The sequence below is a fragment of the Thamnophis elegans genome, chromosome 8, assembly GCF_009769535.1.
Source record: "Thamnophis elegans isolate rThaEle1 chromosome 8, rThaEle1.pri, whole genome shotgun sequence".
NCBI classification, from domain to species: domain Eukaryota; kingdom Metazoa; phylum Chordata; class Lepidosauria; order Squamata; family Colubridae; genus Thamnophis; species Thamnophis elegans.
The window spans coordinates 76,977,597-76,995,096 of record NC_045548.1 but is presented as its reverse complement, the minus strand read 5'-3'; positions in this window follow the sequence as shown (position 1 = coordinate 76,995,096).

Below are 17,500 nucleotides of genomic sequence, written 5' to 3'. Positions count from 1 at the left end.
TTTGGTGGTGGTTAAGCTACACCCAAGTTTTTAGTTGTGTAGTCTTCCCTGGGTTGGGCTGAGATATTGGAAGACTGCTATCATGTCTCCCCTAATCCTTCTTTTCATTAAACATTAGACATACCCAGTTCCTGCAACCGTTCTTCATATGTTTCAGCCTCCAGGCCCCTAATCCTCTTTGTTGCTCTTCTCTGCACTCTTTCTAGAGTCTCCCATCTTTTCTACATTGTGGCGACCAAAACTGAATGCAGGATTCCAAGTGTGGCCTTACCAAGGCTTTATAAAGTGGTATTAAGACTTCGCAATTAGAGTGTGGTCAAGCCCAGGTCTAGTATTCAATCAATTACAGATAGTCCTCAACTTACAACAATTCATTTAGTGACCATTCAAAGTCCCAATGGCACTGAAAAAAAGTGACTTATGAATGTTTTTTTCACACTTTCGACCGTGGCCACATCCCCAGGGTCACATGACTGTTGCCGTCTCCCATGGTCTCGTGATCCCTTTCTGCGAACTTCTAGCACACCAAGTCAAAGGGGAAGCCCCATTCACTTAACCACCAGGTTACTAATTGAACAGCTGCAGTGATTCACTTAACCACTATGGCGAGGAATGTTGTCAAATCCCATTTAACAACCGTCTCATTTAGCTACGGAGATGTTGGGTTTGATTATGGTTGTAACCTGTGGATTCCCTTGCTGGAGATTTGCAAAAAAATGCGCCTCGTTGCTCTTTCACTGCGGTTCCACAGAGGTGGTCAACTTATTTTTTTATGAGAACAAGAGGTCAACTTATTCTCCAAAGCACCACAAGGCAGGGCAAGAAACAATGGATGGAAAATAATCAAGGAGAGAAGCAACTTAGAACCGAGGAGAAATTTCCCAATGGTGAGAGCAATAAACCAGTGGAACAGAAGTTGCCTCCAGAGGTTTTGGGTGCTCCATCACTGGAGGCTTTGAAGAAGAGGTTGGACAGCCACTTGTCTGGAATGGTATATGTCATCTGCTTTAGCAGAGGGTTGAATCAATCAGAGTAGAGCTTGGAAGGGACATTAGAGGTCTTCTAGTCTGCCCCCCTGCTCATGCAGGAGACCCTACGCCACTTCAGACAAATGGATGTCCAGTCTCTTCTTCTAAGCCTCCAGTGATGAAGCACCTTCAAGTTCTGAAGTCAAGTTGGTTTATTGTCCTCACTGTTAGGACATTTCTCCTTAATTCCAGATTGCTTCTCTCCTCGAGTTTCCATCCGTTGTTTCTCGCCTTGCTTTCTGGTGCTTTGCAAAATAAGTTGACACCCCATCCCCCTCTGATTGGACTTAGAAGACATCTGTGGTCCCTTCCAGCTTCTATTCTGTGTAGAAAGGTGGCTGGTAAGCACAGCTGGATTGATTCGTCTTCCAGTCAAACATCCCACCAACCTCCTAACTCCTCAACTGTAGTTATATTTCAGGGCTTCCGAAAGAAGAACAGAAGAGATAAAACAGGCTATTGGCTTAAATGACTTTGTCACTCTGACAGCTCAGGAGAAGAACAGCAGATGCCCGAACATATGTCTGTGGAGGCATCACAACCGATAATTCCAGATTCTACAAAGGCAGCTGCAAGAGCTGAGCAGTTTTTAGAAGACAGTGAAGTGACATTTCGGTGTTTCACCGGCTCCGTGATGTTGTAGCTTCCCTCCCTCCCTCCCTGCCTCCTTCCTTCCCTCTCCTTCAATCTGTACCTTAAAAAGGTAGAGCTCTCCTTCCAGATGCTACCAGCTCCCTTGGTACTTGGCTAATAATAACATTCCCATCTTCTGCCAAGGGGTGGGAAAGGCAACAGACTTGGAGGATGCAAAATTGAGCAGGATGGAAATTTCTCTGTCTCTATTCTTGGTCTCAAATGCTCAGTGAAATTTTTTAAAAAATGTGTTGAGGCTTTTCTCTGGGGCTTCTTTTTTAAAGGATTAGCTGGGCCCTCCACGGTGTCCCACCATATCAATTATTGGTTTATTTGTTTTTATTTATCAATAGAAGAGAGGATCTGGAGCTCAGGGTTGAACTGTGGGAATCCTTGGTGCTCTCTGAGCCTGGTAGGTTTCTTGCAAACATTTCATGACCAAGCTAAGTAACATCATCAGGGTTGGAAGGATTTGCAGAGTGCTGGAGGAGAAGGAGGAGGAGAACGAAGGAGAAGAAGGAGAGGAAGAAGAAGAGGAGGAAGAGGGGGAGAGGAGGTGGAAGGAGGAGGAGGAGACGAAGAAGAGGAGGAGGATGGAGGAGGAGGAGGAGGAGGAGAAGAAGAGGAGGAGGATGGAGGAGGAGAAGGAGAAGAAGGGGAGGAAGAAGAAGAGGAGGAGGAGAAAGAAGAAGAGGAGAAGGAGAAAGAAGAAGAAGGGGAAGAATAAGGAGGAGGAGGAGTAAGAAGAAGAGGAGGAGGATAGAGGTGGAGAAGGATTTGGGGTTCCTTGGTGCTCTCTGAGCTTGGTTGTTTTCTTGCAGATGTTTCACAACTCAACTAGGTAACATCATCAGGGCTGGAAGGGAATAGGATGTGCAGAGAGCAGGAGGAGGAGGGGGGAGGAGAGGAGGGAGGAGGAGGAGGAGGAGAGGGAGGAGGAGTGGGAGGAGGAGGAGGAACTAGGGGGAGGGGGGAGGAGGAGGAACTAGGGTCCTTGGTGCTCTCTGAGCTTGGTTGTTTCCTTGCAGATGTTTCATGACCCAACTAGGTCACATCCTCAGGGCTGGAATGGAGTAGGATTTGCAGAGAGGAGGAGGGAGGATAGAGGTGGAGAAGGATTTGGGGGTCCTTGGTGCTCTCTGAGCTTGGTTGTTTCCTTGAAGCTGTTTTATTACCCAACTAGAGAACATCATCAGTGCTAGAAGGGAGTGGGCTTTACTTTCCATTTATATACTAGTGTCTTGCCCTGTTGGATGTGTTCTTTGTAGTTGATTAGCCTGTCTTTTATTTGCTTATTAGAATTGCCCATCTCACCTGGCGGAGCCTCTTCGCCCTTGATTTCTCTGTGTTTACTATTAGCTGGTTATATACTTCCATCACGGAACTACCAACTCGGACAAACAAGCTTGCGGTAAGCAACAGCTTAATCAAGGAGCCACCATGGAATCAAAGCAAACAATCAAGGCTCACTGCAGGGTTTATTAGATGGCACGGGCTTTGTGGGACTCTCTTCAAAGGAAAATGAGAAATGGCTCCCATCCAACGAAGGAATGAACTCCTATTTATACTTGAAATCCTTGAATGTATGACCAGAATAGAATCCAAAATTGCTTTTGCTAAGTGAGATGCCTGTGAAGTGAGTTTTGTCCCTTCCGACCATAAGGAAGGCTGAGCGCCAAAGAATGGAGGCCTTTGAACTCTGTTGCTGGAGAAGACTCCTGCGAGCCCCTTGGACTGCAAGGCGATCCAACCGGTCAGTCCTAGAGGAGATCCACCCTGACTGCTCTTAAGAAGGCCAGATCCTGAAGAGGAAACTCAAAGACTTTGGCCACCTGATGAGAAGGAAGAAGGACTCTCTGGAGAAGAGCCTCATGCTGGGAATGATGGAGGGCAAAAGAAGAAGGACTGCAAGGCCATCCAACCGGTCAGTCCTAGAGGAGATCCACCCTGACTGCTCTTTAGAAGGCCAGATCCTGAAGAGGAAACTCAAAGACTTTGGCCACCTGATGAGAAGGAAGAAGGACTCTCTGGAGAAGAGCCTCATGCTGGGAACGATGGAGGGCAAAAGAAGAAGGACTGCAAGGCCATCCAACCGGTCAGTCCTAGAGGAGATCCACCCTGACTGCTCTTTAGAAGGCCAGATCCTGAAGAGGAAACTCAAAGACTTTGGCCACCTGATGAGAAGGAAGAAGGACTCTCTGGAGAAGAGCCTCATGCTGGGAATGATGGAGGGCAAAAGAAGAAGGACTGCAAGGCCATCCAACCGGTCAGTCCTAGAGGAGATCCACCCTGACTGCTCTTTAGAAGGCCAGATCCTGAAGAGGAAACTCAAAGACTTTGGCCACCTGATGAGAAGGAAGAAGGACTCCCTGGAGAAGAGCCTCATGCTGGGAACGATGGAGGGCAACAGAAGAAGAAGGGGACGGCAGAGAAGGAGGTGGCTGGATGGAGTCACCGAAGCAGTCAGCCTGAGCTTAAATGAGGATGGTGGAGGACAGGAAGGCCTGGAGAAACGTTGTCCATGGGGTCGCAGGTGGACGGACATGACTTTGCAACTAGTAACAACAAATAACCTTCCTTGTTCTTAAGTGAATCACAACAGTTGTTAAGTTAGTCACACCATTGTTAAAGGGAATCTGGCTTCCCCATTAACTTTGCTGGTTGGAAAGTCACAGAAGGAGATCGCGTAACCCCTGGGACACTGCAACCGTCATAAATGTGACTCAATTGTCTGAATTTGGATCACATGACCATGGGAATACTACAACGGTTGTTAAGTCATTTCTTCTGTGGGTATGTCTCTGTGTTTGTGTGTGTTTGTGTGTCTGTGTGTGGGTGTCAGGGTACCAAATAGCATCCAAAATTAAATCAGAGTCCAAGGCAAAGTATTGCTCAAAGTTCCAATTTATGAAGAGAGACATGTTGGCACATCTGGGAAAACCCAAATCTGAAAGCTTCCTGGTTTCCCCCACCCAGTTGAAAGTTCAAGATCTTGCCAACACAAGCCCATCCCATGGTCCAATCTCCCACTGCCATGCTGGCCGCTTCCACCCATCCGGTTCCGGTCAGGTGCAGAGAAAAAGGATGACCTTGGCTTTCTAGAAAGAATGTTGTTATGGCTGCATATCATCTAACCCCTCCCATTTCCCCACCATAGAAAAGGCATAGTAGAATAATAGAAAGTGTGGGCAGGCCAAAGATCCAAAAGCAAAGATGGCTGCCTTGAGTAGGCCATACAATTTTTTAAAAACAATATTTCTGGTTTGTTCTTGCCGTCTTCTGTGGGCTGAGAGACAGTGGCTGGCCCCGAGGTCACCCAGCTGGCTAATTCAGGATTAGAACTCCGAGCTGGGGCTTTAATCTCGAAATTGGCTCTTCAAAAGTCTACAGATTCATTGAAAGAACGAACTCCTCCAAGTTAAAAAATAAATAAAATACAATAATCTGAAATCTGATGCAAACACTAACCAGCACAACATAAAATTTAACTGAGATATCCATCAATTTAAAGGCACTTTAGTTTATGACACTGAATATTAATCCCACGTGTTGTAGACTGGAAGTCCTTTTGACAGGACTTCGTACCTCATTTGCTGGAAGAGTTATTAGATTTTAGTCCACGGTCCAAAAGAGTAAATTGTCTCTTAAAGAAGCCCTGTGAAGCGGTGGTGCGTGAGATTAAAACAATTTGGAAATAATTTTGGTATTTTCTTCCATCCCTTCAGCGTTTTTCCTCCCGAGTTGCCTTCGGTTAACTTAGTTGTGACTTTGAAACGTTGCGGGAGGGGAGCCCCACAGGTCCATGAGAGCCTGATGGGAGCCCCATGGACCAACACTCGCCTGCAGTGGTGGCCTCGTGTGTTGCATTTGTTGCAAAATAAGTGAAATAACTCCATGTTAGAAGGAGGCTTAATTATTTGCTCAGCAAAAAAGCTACTTCAATGGAGCATAATTTAAACCTGGACTTTTTCTGCTGTGGCCGCATTTATTTAAGTTCTTTCTTCCAAGTTCTAAAACATTTCCCTTTTCTTCACCTTTCTCCTGCACTCTGTGATCGAGGAGCAGGAGGTGAATTTGGCTCATTATCTGGAGAGGTTTTATTTTGGGGAAAACAGGGTATTTTTTATTTTATTTTATTTATTATTTTATTTATTATTTTATTTATTTTATTTATTTTATTTATTTTATTTATTTTATTTATTTTATTTATTTTATTTATTTTATTTATTTTATTTATTTTATTTATTTATTTATTTTATTTAATTATTTTATTTATTTTATTTATTTTATTTATATTAATTATTTATTTATTTTATTTATATTAATTATTTTATTTATTTTATTTATATTATTATTTATATTTTTATATTATTTTATATTATTTTATATTATTTATTACTTAATATTTATTATTTTATTTTACTCACATTTCCCCTAAAATAAGACAGGGTCTTATTTTATTTTATTTTAATATTTTAATATTTTTTTATTATTGTAGTATTATTATTTTATATTATTATTATTATTATTATTATTATTATTATTATCTTAATTATTTTAGTATTTTAGTATTATTTTAGTTTATTTTAGTTTATTTTAGTTTATTTTAGTATTATTTTAGTATTTTAGTATTTTAGTGTTATTTTAGTGTTATTTTAGTATTATTTTAGTATTATTTTAGTAATATTTTAGTAATATTTTAGTAATATTTTAGTAATATTTTAGTAATATTTTAGTAATATTTTAGCATTATTTTAGTATTTTAGCATTATTTTAGTATTATTTTAGTATTTTATTTTATTTTATTTTATACGATGCCATCAAGAGAGTAAAAGAATTGAAATGGAAATGGTCGCATAGGAAGAAGAACTGATGGTGGGTGGAACAAGGCAGTCATAGAATGGAACCCACTGGATCAAAACAATCCACAAAAGAGATCTAAAACAAGATGGATCGACAACATTAGCAAGAATTGTGGGTCTAATTGTTAAAAGAAAGCTCAAGACCAAAGCAATGGAAATTTGGGGGTCAATCGTGGCCATAAGTCGAGGGCTACCTACAGTGGTGGGATTCGACTAATTTAACAACCGGTTCTCTGCCCTAATGACCAGCTGGGTAAGTGGGGCTCAGTGGTCATGTGACTGGGTGGGTGTGGCCAACTCAATGTCACTCATGTCGATGGGCGCTTGGCCTTAGCTGTTACAATGGAATAAGGGTTAACCGGAGAGGCAGTTTCTGTAAGGAGGGCAATAAAGATGATGCTAGAAACACCACCAGAATGTTTCCTTCCTGCCTTGAGCCAAGGTGGCGCAGTGGTTAAATGCAGCACTGCAGGCTACTGCTAGATCAGCAGGTCAGCGGTTCAAATCTCACCGGCTCAGGGTTGACTCAGCCTTCCCTCCTTCCGAGGTGGGTAAAATGAGGACCCAGACTGTGGGGGCAATATGCTGACTCTCTGTAAACCGCTTAGAGAGGCCTGAAAGGCCTATGAAGCGGTATATAAGTCTACTGCTATTGCTATTGCTACTGCTATTGCCTTCCTTACAGGATTAGCCCTGTAAACTGGAAAAAAACAAAAGGAAATTTCTTCCAACAACCGGTTCTCCGAACTGCTTATAACGTTAACAACCGGTTCTCCCGAATAGGTGCGAACTAACTGTATTTCCAGTTGATTCTCCTCCCCTCTGGGTTTTTTTGCGGGGGGGGGGGAGGAGGATGGATATAAAATTTGGGAAGCAGCCCCATTTGCTGCCTTCCTCAAAGTCTCTTTTTAAAAAAATCCATAGAAGCAACATAGCTCTTTATCTAAATCAATTACCACTGAGTAGTAATTAGAGCTGTATATTTAACTGGGCTTAAATCATCTTTGATTGAAGTCCCTGTAATGGCTTGTTATTGTAAAGGGTATTTCATTGCTGGCAAAAAAAATAAAAATTGGGAGGGCGCCTTTAATCTTCCTTCTTGCGACTATTCTGAGAAAAAATGCTTTGTTTTCTTAACCAACTTTCTTATCCAAACCTCTTTGGTGGGGCGTAATACGTTGGCCACGATCATTTCTTTTCCTTTCACACGAGGCCTGGTGAGTATTTACTACAATTATCTTTTAGGTCCCAAAACGTTTCGGACCTCGGGGACCACTAAATTCATAATTTTAAATCCCGTAGACCACTAATATGATCTGCCTAATGACCGTCTGAGTGGGCGTGGCTAGGTGATCATGTGACTGGGTGGGCGTGGCCAGCTCAATATCACTCATATCGAGGGGCACCTCGCCAGCCTCTACTCGCCCCTCCCCTCCCAGGCACTCCTTCCTTGCCCACTGAGGCTCCTTAAGGCCCCAAGAGGAAGCCGTTGCTGGAGCTAAGCAGCCACCAGGAGAAAGAGTTGGCAAAACAGCTCAGTTCAAATTGGATCTGACCGAGAAGGAAGCTCAGCAGAAGCACCTCACTGAGGACTAGGAGCATGGGCTTTCCAAGCAGAGGGAAGACCTGCGGGAGTACAAAGCCAGGTACCGGTGCCTGGAGGCTCAGCGGGCTGAGATAGTCAGCCAGTTCCAGGCCATGATGCAGTCCCACTGGAACAAGGCCCTCCGGCTCTTCACCACCAGCGGCCCTTCCCTCCAGCCTTCGCCCAAAGCCCCCCACCAGGAGGCTGAAGTAGACCCCAAGTCGGAATTTCTGCCCTCCCACTCTGACCCGCACAAAAAGACCCCGAAGGGGGAGATTCTCTGCAGCAACACAACCATTCATTGCACGTATCCATCCCAGGGGTCGTAGTTTGAGGACCCCTGATTTAGTGCAATATAAAAAATGCAAATAGGTTTTCTCGCGGACCACCAACATTTTCTCGTGGACCACTGTGACTGCTGTTTTAGGGAGATCACTTTGGTTTCCCTCCAGAAGTCCTTTCTCTTTCCATCCTGCCAAAGATGAGAGGGGCTTCTTCAGAAGGATTGACAAGGGATCAAAATCTGACCCTCACGTAGAGGAATCAACGGAAGCATCTGGAGAGGATGGGCAAAAAAGTCACAACTGCATCCCTCTTTGAAAATGTATATTGCATGTTGAGAGCCAGTTTGGTGTAATAGTTAAGGTGCTGGCTAGGAAACTTGGAGATGGTGAGTTCTAGTTCTACCTTAGCCATGAAAGCTGGCTGGGTCACTTTGGCCCAATCACCAGGAGACAGCGAGTTGTAGTCCCACCCTAGGAACGAAAGCTGGCTGGGTGACTTTGGGTCAATCACCAGGAGACAGTGAGTTCTAGTGCTACCTTAGGAACAAAAGCTGGTTCTAGTCCCGCCCTAGGAATGAAAGCTGGCTAGGTGACTTTGGGCCAATCACCAGGAGACAGTGAGTTGTAGTCCCGTCCTAGGAACGAAAGCTGGCTAGGTGACTTTGGCCAATCACCAGGAGACAGTGAGTTCTAGCGCTACCTTAGGAACAAAAGCTGGTTCTAGTCCCGCCCTCGGAATGAAAGCTGGCTAGGTGACTTTGGGCCAATCACCAGGAGACAGTGAGTTGTAGTCCCATCCTAGGAACGAAAGCTGGCTAGGTGACTTTTGGTCAATCACCAGGAGACAGTGAGTTCTAGTGCTACCTTAGGAACAAAAGCTGGTTCTAGTCCCACCCTAGGAACGAAAGCTGGCTAGGTGACTTTGGGCCAATCACCAGTAGATAATGAATTCTAGTTCTACCTTGGGAACGAAAGCTGGCTGGATGACTTTGGGTTCAATCACTAGGAGACTGTGAGTTCTAGTCCCACCTTAGACAGAGAGCCAGCCGGGTCAACGAGTCAGTCCCTGTCTCTCAACCCATCTCACCTCACAGGGTTGTCGTGGGGAAACTAGAAGAAGGGAAGCATATTGGGTATGTTCCCATCTTGTGTTACTTAAGAATAAATATAAAAATCAAACAAATAAATACGTATCAAAAGAGATACGGTTTTGATTACATGTTTGGGGCCGCCATTTTGATTTTGTGGAGACCTCTGGGATAGCATTCCCCAACGGAAGCTCCTTGAAAAAACATCTGTTCTTGATCTTGCCGTGCATCCATTTCAACACATCAATTGTTCCAGTTATCATTTTAGGCCCTGTTTAGATGTGATAAAATCCAAAAATGTTTTCTCGGAGGGCTCAAGATAATTTCCCCCATTTATCCTATTTAAACCGTGATTTTCCTCCTTCTCCGTTGGTGGAAATTACTGCTGCTGTCAATTCTTTCCACGCCGGATTAATTGATGTTCCTCTTATACCCCCTCTGACACTTTAATTGCGCAGTTTGGTCGAGCGGTGTTGATTTTGTTATCTTTTCGGTCAACGTTTCTTGATCGAAGAAAGGCCCGGGCTATGATTGCAATTAGACTCCTTTTGAACATGGACCTGGTGGTTTTTTTTTATTTTAAAAAAAGGCTTAAAATTGTTTTTAAAAGAACGAACTGTAAGGGAAAGGTAGCCTGCTTTGCCTCTCAAAGCTAATTGCGAAGCTTGCAATTGCCAACTTTCATCTCGGAGGCTGATTGTTCCTTTTCAAAAGATTAAAGAGATTTCAACCCCCGGGGCCTTCCAGATGCGCTTGGCGACAATGGATCTTCTCCGAATCTTCCCAAATTGCCTTTTCGGAGGGGAAATAAAAAAAAAGAAGAACGCTTTCGTGTTTATGAATTCCGAGCGATGTTCCATCCCCTCTGTTTTCTTCTCCGGTAATCACTTTAAGGCCCTGGCTTTTGCAAGTGCACTTAGTGGCAATAAAAATAATAAGCCCGTGGTTGCACATGCAAATCGAATTGGCACGGAAATTTCAAGCAAATATTTACACAACAGCTGGGCATTGCGGCTTTCCCCCCGCTGGAGCTGCGGGAGTGTGACTTATAATAAGAGCAACCTGTTTTGTGTGGATTGAAATGGTGGCGGTTTTTAATGGCCTCCCGGATCTTAAGAAGATAGGCCAATTACGGTCCACTTAAAGGAAGGCTTTGTTCTGGGGCTCGGAGGATCTTTTGTTGGGATTGTGGTTTATTCTTTAAGTGCTGGGAGGCCATGACGCCATCTGTGGAGCCGTTTCCTCTCTCTTAACAATGAGACAACCAGCAAAGGCCTTGCGAAAATCCCACTCAATTCCCCCTGAGGTAAATTTCAGTGACGATGCTCGCTAGCACTTCCCTTTTACAGGGAACCGAATATTTATGGTTGTAATTGATTACTCATTGGAGTAAACTGGACTTTCAGTGGTACCCAAGTAAATGCACTTCCGTGCCGATTTTCTTTCCCGAAACCTAAAAGTATACAATTACAGATGAGGAATTCCTTGAGTCTCTGGCCTTTTTTTATGTATATAGCAATAGCAGTTAAACTTATATACCGCTTCATAGGGAAGAAGAAGAAGAAGAAGAAGAAGAAGAAGAAGAAGAAGAAGAAGAAGAAGAAGAAGAAGAAGAAGAAGAAGAAGAAGAAGAAGAAGAATAGCAATAGCAATAGCAATAGCAGTTAGACTTATATACTGCTTCATAGGGCTTTCAGCCCTCTCTAAGTGGTTTACAGAGTCAGCATATATCGCCCCCGCAGTCTGGGTCCTCATTTCACCCACCTCGGAAGGATGGAAGGTTGAGTCAACCTTGAGCCGGTGAGATTTGAACCGCCGAACTGCAGATAACAGTCAGCTGAAGTGGCCTGCAGTACTGCACTCTAACCACTGCGCCACCTCGGCTCGTATATGTGACAGGACAAGCCACTAGTGTGTAAACTGAAAGCAAAACCCACTCTCTTCCAGCACTGATGATGTTACTTAGTTCAGTAATGAAATGTCTTCAAGAAAACGAACCAAGCTCAGATAACATCAAGAATTCAACAGACTTCCTCCTCTCCCGTTTTGCTTTTAACACTGATGATGTTGTCTAGTTGGGCCATGAGATGGCTGCAAGAAAACAACCAAGCTCAGGGAGCCGCTGTTGTGGTCCACCAGTGGCCAGCAGAGCTGGCAGCAGATTCGGACGGTGAGGTGGTTGGGGAGGAAGATGGGCCAGTCCTGGAGTCTTAGGAAGGCTGTGATGAGGGCTCCGTGTCGGAGCCAGACAGGTGATCAAGTCCATCTGGTAGTTATTTTATGCCTCCGGAGCCTCTGGAGGTTAACATCAGCAACGCAGAAGAGCAGATGGAGCCTGTTCCCAGTGTGCACATGTGCAGAGCTGCCATAAGGCAAGAACAATTAAGATGGGCCAGTCCTGGAGTCTTGGGAAGGCTGTGATGAGGGCTCCGTGTCGGAGGCAGAGAGGTGATCAAGTCCATCTGGTAGTTATTTGATGCCTCCGGAGCCTCCGGAGGTTAACATCAGCGAGGCAGAAGAACAGAGGGAGCCTGTTCCCAGGGTGCGCATGTGCAGAGCTGCCAGAAGGCAAGAACAATTAAGAAAACAGGGTCGACTCGGGAGTAAGGCTTGGAGATGATTGGCTCCTCCCATAAGACATAAAAGAGGATCAAACGGAACGTGAGCTTTTGCAGGAAGCAATTTTGTTCGTTCTGATCGGTTCAAGCTTTGAGAAGTCCTGTTTGACTCTGTGCTAAGTTTGGCCTTGCAAAACTAGTTGGCAATTAGGTCTCTGGCAGCGTTTCAAGGGAGATAAAGGTGGTTGTTTATCAACATTCCCCTGAAGGACTGTGGCAACTCGAGCAGACATCTGTCGGAATCTTCATGGACTGTCTGTGAAGCCTTGCGGACTGTTATTGACCATAATTTACAGCCATATAAATAAAAGAGGGGTTTTGGGACTAAGATTGTGATTTATGCTTTCTCAGGAAGCGTAGGTCAGAACAGCACCAATAACCCTTCAATCCTCCTCCTCCACCTCCTCTTCCTCCTCCTCTTCTTTCTTCTCCTCCTCTCCACAATTCCCATTCCCTTCCAGCACTGATGTTGTTGCCTAGCTGGGCCATGAAACATCTGCAAGAAAACCACCAAGCTCAGAGAACACCACACACCTCACAAATCCTGGATTTTAAGCTCTTCAGTCTTCAGCTCTCTTTGTTATATATTCTTCATTTATCTTTTGGAGACATCACAAAAATTAAACTGTTTTTCATTCTGCGTGCCTCCTGAAGCCTCTGCCCAGGTCCATCTGCAATTGTTCCAGTCTTTGTTATGTGTCATTTACATAACAATGAGGAGCAGCAGCACATATATTTTTTGTTTTGACCTCTCACGTTGCCAATTTGGTCTGGCACAAAAGCCCTGAAAAATCTCATCTGAGAAATGGCCGAAACGTGGAAGAGATTCACAGTTCCTGCAAACTAAAACTTAGCTGTGCAAAAAAACATTTACCCCTTCCCCACAAAAAAAACCTACAGAAGAACTTAAAAAAACAAACAAGGGAGATTAAAATATACTGTATGCATTGCTTTGGACCCAGGTTCCCATCAGAGATGCAGCTGAAAATGTAATTGTTCTATTCTGCCACAGGAAAATCAATTTTTTTATTGGTTTTCTTTTTCCGGTTTTCCTTTTTGCATATTCTATTTTTTCCCCTTCATTCCAGCTTTTCTTATTTTTTTCTTATTGCCATCTTTAATAAAAAAAAAATTAAAAAGGAAATCTATATTACCAGCACTATCATTCCTGACCTTGGGGTGTCTTCTTCAATACTATCAGCAGAGTGATAACCTTGCCCAGTGCAAAGGTTCCCCAGTTATCAATGCAGTTTCACTTAGCTTCCAATTAAAAAAGTTTCCTTAGCTTCAGACCCTCTTTCAGATAGTCAATCCCCCCACCCTACTGAATTGGGTTCTCCTGTACTTAGCCCCAACTGCAGAATTACGACATCAACTATCAAAGAATCACAGAGCCATTGAACTATGAAATCATGTAATTATAGAACCATGGAACTATGGATTCATGGAACCACAGAATCATGGAATCATAAAACCATTGAACCTTGGAGTCATGGAACAAAAAACCATAGAATCATGGAAATATGGAATCATAGAACCATGGAATCATTGAGTCATAGAACCATAGAAACATGGAATCGTAGAATCATTGAACCATGGAATCATGGAATCATAGAACAAAACCATAGAATCATGGAATCATAGAACCATAGAACTATGGAATCATGGAATCAAAGAACCAAGGAATCATGGAATCAAGAACCAAGGAATCATGGAATCAAAGAACCAAGGAATCATGGAATCATGGAACCATTGGACCATGGAATTATAGAACCATAGATTCATGAAATCATAGAGCCATAGAATCATGGAATCATGGAGTCATAGAACCATAGAACCATGGAATCATGGAAACAAAGAACCAAGGAATCATGGAATCAAAGAACCAAGGAATCATGGAATCAAAGAACCAAAGAATCATGGAATCAAAAAAACAAGGAATCATGGAATCAAAGAACCAAGGAATCATGGAACCAAAGAACCAAAGAATCATGGAATCAAAGAAACAAGGAATCATGGAATCAAAGAACCAAGGAATCATGGAATCAAAGAACCATAGAATCATAGAATCATGGAGTCATAGGAGATAGAATCATAGGACTGGAAGGGACCTTGAAGGTCTTCTAGTCCAAACCCCTTCCAGTCCTTCCACCATTCCAGTCAAACGGTTGTTCAATCTTTTTTCTTTGAATTCTCTTTTCTTTAATTCACTCGGGCAAAAGGAATGTTGCATTCTGCATTTTCCACGGGTCAGAGGGGATCTGAAAGAAACACTGCAAGACCCTGATACCTCAAGGACGGACTCTCAAAATCCCGCCCTTTGCTGCTTGGGAACAAGGAATCTTGCTCTGCCCCCCTCCAGCTCTCCTTTCGAATTTGTATGGCGTGTGCATTCCTTCAAGCATCACATTAAAACACATTCCATTTTCTAGCCCAATGCGGCTGTAACATTCTTTGGCAAGGCAGAATCGATTAACGTCCTACAAGGTCTGTTTGCCTCTCAGCCTCTCCAGGGTTACTTATGAACCGGTGGGAGTGAAATCAGAAGGGGAACAAATGAAGATGGATGAAATTTGTACCTGGGCAAATAAGGAGGGCCAACAATCCCACGTTCATAATAATAATAATAATAATAAAATAGGACAAGGAAAGGTCAGCATTAGCTGGGAGAGAGTTTGTTGAATGTTGAATGTTTATTTTATTTATATGCTGCCCTTTTTCCCCCGAAGGGGACTCAGGGCGGCTCACAACTCAACCAAGGGAGGGGGATGCAGACAAAAATTAAAACGACACGCAACAATACATAATTTAAAACACACAACAGTCATACCATTCGAGAAGGGGGTAGAAGCTTTTTAGCCCCAGGCCTGTCGGAATAGCCAGGTTTTAAGGGCTTTGCGGAAGGTCTGGAGGGTGGTGAGGGTTCGAATCTCCACGGGGAGTTCGTTCCAGAGGGTCGGAGCAGCCACAGAGAAGGCTCTCCTCCGGGTAGTCGCCAGTCGACACTGGCCGGCGGATGGAATTCGGAGGAGGCCTAATCTGTGGGATCTAATCGGTCTATTGGAGGTAATTGGCAGCAGGCGGTCTCTCAAGTACCCAGGTCCAATACCATGAAGGGCTTTATAAGTGACGACTAGCGCCTTGAAGCGTATCCGGAGACCAATAGGCAGCCAGTGCAGCTCGCGGAGGATAGGTGTTACGTGGGTGAACCAAGGTGCACCCACGATCGCTCGCGCGGCTGCATTCTGGACAAGCTGGAGTCACCGAATGCTCTTCAAGGGCTGCCCCATATAGAGCACGTTGCAGTAGTCCAGTGTTTAGTGGTTGGGAAAAGCAAAAAAAAAAAAAAGTCATAGTGTCAGAAGCTGTCTCATTTTTCAAGGGGGCCTTTAACCACCTCATAGACAAACAGATTTCAATATCTTAGGAGGATATATGTGTACTTATCATGTATTTGATTTCATTCCTGCTTTATAATCAACTAGCTGATAACCCGGTGTTGCCCAGGTATTTATTTATAAGGGAAAAATGTCTGGACCAAATGTAATTTCTAATGTTGGATTTTCCCCCTTACCAGAGGGAGCCCCCTTGAGGAGTACTGTGAAGCCATTATCACGGCAACTCCACTGTGCTGTACAGTAGAAGTCATTTTACAGCAGTACAATAGAAGCCATTTTGAGGCACAACAGACTGTATCTTAACAGAACACACACCCGGAAGGATGTTAGGAGTGTCTTACCCCCACAATATTTTTCTCTAGAGAGTAATTCATCTGTGTACCAAGTTTGGTTGAAATTGCTCAAGGGGTTCCAGAGTTATGCTGGTACACACACGTGCAAACACACACAAATTTAATCTTCCTTCTATTTTCCCCAACAACAACTCTGTTAGTCTGAGAGACATGGAAACCCCAAAGTCTCTCAGTGGCTTTTATGCCTAAGGAAGGACTACAACTCTCCTGGCGATTGGCCCAGAGCCAACAGATGGCTTTCATGCCTAAAGCAGGACTGGAACTCACTATTGCCTAGTGATTGGTCCTAGGCCACCCCTTAGCTTTCGTGTCTAAGGTGGAGTAGAACTCATAGTCTGCTGACGATTGGTCCAAAGTCACCCAGCAGACATTCATGCATAAGACAGGACTAGAACTCACTATCGCCTAGTGAATGGTCCTAGGTCACCCATTTAGCTTTCATGCTCAAGGTGGACTAGAGTTTAGAGTTTACTGATAATTGGCCCAAAGCAGTGGATTGTTGGAACTTACTCTGTGGGTGTGGCCTCCTTTGTGGGAGTGGCTTGCCACCCATGTGACCGGATGGGAGTGGCTTGCTGCCCATGTGACCGGATGGGAGTGGCTTGCCGCTCATGTGACCGGTTATGAAATTATGAATTAGTACTTAGGTCGGTCCAAGTAGCTATTCAGAAGTTAGTGGTTAGAAGCAATCGTAAAGCAAGATATGGAATTAAAACCAGAAATATTTTGTTGGCTATTTGAAAGGGAGTATAATATATATTTAATTTTACACATGTTAGCAGTTGCTGGAATTATGTTTGCACAACAGTGGAAAAACAGAGATATGTAAATGAATAAATATTACAATGTGCAGGAATAAACAAATTGACAATTAAAATCAAGAAGGCTTTGAATACTTTTTCACGTGGGATTGGTTTTAGCAATTGCCAACTAATGGAAACAGAAATTAGAAATCCAAAAGTATGAAATAAAACACCAATTATGTAAGGAAAGGTCCCTAAAATGTATAAGGAAATATTACTAGATCATTATTAATGCGTAGATAACTGCGGGACATTACACACCCACCAGTGGTGGGTTTCAAAATTTTTTGGAGCCTCTTCTGTAGGTGTGGCCTGCTTTCCAGGTCCACTGGTGGAACCTCTTCTAACCGGTTCGGTAGATTTGACGAACAGGTTCTACCGAACTGGTGCGAACTGGTAGGAACCCACCTCTGGCCCAAAGACACCCAACTGTCTACCATTCCTAAAGCAGGACTAGAATGCTCAATCGCCTAGTGATCATCTTAAAGTTACCCAGCTGGCTTTCATGCCTGAAATGAGTCTAGAACTCACCGTCTCCTGTTTCCGAACCTGGTGCCTTCACCACTAGACCAAACTTGCTCTCCAAATGCAATGAAATGATGATCTGTTTCCTCTAAAGCTCAGCAATCTTTTTCCCCCCCCCCAATCCAGGGGGTTTGGGCCAAAGGATACCGATCTTGCATATTGATAGGGCGGTTGTAACAAGCCCATATTAAATTAAGCGTTCCCTAGAAGTCATTGCATTCTTGCTGGGCAATTACACCTGCCTTGTATAATCTAATGAGCTGTTACTTTGCCCTAATGTAACATTTCAAGGAGCCCGTTTCATCTCTTTCTCCCATGCCCAT